Genomic DNA, 1,821 nt, shown 5'->3' on the forward strand with positions numbered 1-1,821 from the left:
ACATCTACTTACAATGGATTGTTATGTTTCATATACTTAATTGAATTAAGTACCTTGAAGCGATAAATTGTTTTGGTGATTAGATTTTCAGAATTCGTAATTGACCAAAATAACGCAACCACTTCAATGAAAGTTTTAAGACTAAAACGAACAAATGAAGAGTGATCTTCGTGAATTCAATTTTGCTTCTCAAAGCAAAGACTCATTGAAATAAGTGGGAGCATTCTCTTAAACTGTTAAGATGAGGACGAGGTTCAAGAAGTAAAAGGAATTGATACACGGTAATGTTAAAGGTAAAGTTGTTGAGAATGACGATACTAAACCTATCAATCCCAACCGATAAAGTTTCCATTGTCTTAAATGTTGGACACGAGAAAGGAAACTACCCCAAATTATTGAAGAATCAGCAAGTTAGTTGTGGGACATCTAATGGGACCTTCTTCTTTAAAAAGTGTTTATTTGATTAAACATAAATTTTGCTAGTGCCACTTCGTCAATATTAGAAACCAGTGGAGGTTTTCATCATTGTATTCGACACATAAGATGATTAGAATATGACGACTAGCAACAATAATGTTGAGAGATAGAGTAATTGTGTACTCAATCTAGTTTTTGGATTTAAAGTTGTACTTAATTGTGACTATTAAGTGCATAAACTCTAAATAAGAATATAAACTTGTTAAGATACAAAAGAGGTTTTCACTTTTGTGACCCTATACACCAAGATTTGATGTATGGCTAGCCCATTATCAAGGTGATTATATTCTAAACCAAACTAGAATAATATATCATGAAGATGATGCTAGACTCAAGTTGGTAACCCAAGATTAAACCTTAAAATTTTGGAATAATGAACGCAAAGAGTTAACGAGTACTCTTGAAACCATTAGATTGTTAATGGTATATGCGTATCTTGTATTCAAAGCAAGATGTCTCGTGCCTTTTGGTTGAAAAGGAGATCGAGGTTATAAATCATTGATCCATAATAGGTTGATCATTCTCTTTTACCAACGATTTAAGTTAACGCTAGTGTGTTCACTTAATAAGGTAAATAGAGAAATCTTTGAAGAAGTTCAAAGAATTCAAGGAATCACGATTTAAGTCGTGATGGGATTATCAAAGTGAAGACTTTGATATAAGCCAAAGGAAATGTGATATAGTATCACAAGTTAATCTCTCTTAGCACGCATTATGGAATAATGTGTGATTAGATAAGAATTCACACGCTATTCGATATGGTTTGGATTTCAATCAAGTTACTTTGAGTTACTTGATCCTTTTGGGGATTTTATCATTTTTGTCTAAATTATTTTTCCACTAAATCGAATCATATGAGATATGAAATGGTAAGGGTACCATGTTTGTAAGTTTTCACAAGAAACAAATACTCATTTTTCCCTCTTCAATTATCACGAGTACGACGGGTTTGCGGCTCATGAAGCTGTCCGTCTAAAATACAAGTTTATTTTTAGAAGACAGAGTGGGAGAAATTATTCAAGAGCCACAAAGAATGCCACAAAGAATGTTATGTAGCAAGAAACTGGTCTTTCTTGGCTACATGAGACGTTTTGTGTAAGACGTTGTTTCTTCAAAACCTAGGAGGTTAAAATTCGTCACTTGTTAAAAATGATGAATTCATGCTACTTTGAAGAAAGTAAAGAGCTTATAACTTACAAAAGAAATTGTTTGATTCAAGTTGATTGCTTCTAGAAAGTAATGAACATATGACTTACATAAGAATGTTTAAGTCACAACTCAATACAAGGCTTAGAGCCATGAAAATCCGAAACAAAAGGGCTTGATTAGTGACAAAGGGTTTTG

The sequence above is a fragment of the Silene latifolia genome, chromosome 9, assembly GCF_048544455.1.
Source record: "Silene latifolia isolate original U9 population chromosome 9, ASM4854445v1, whole genome shotgun sequence".
Lineage (NCBI taxonomy): Eukaryota > Viridiplantae > Streptophyta > Magnoliopsida > Caryophyllales > Caryophyllaceae > Silene > Silene latifolia.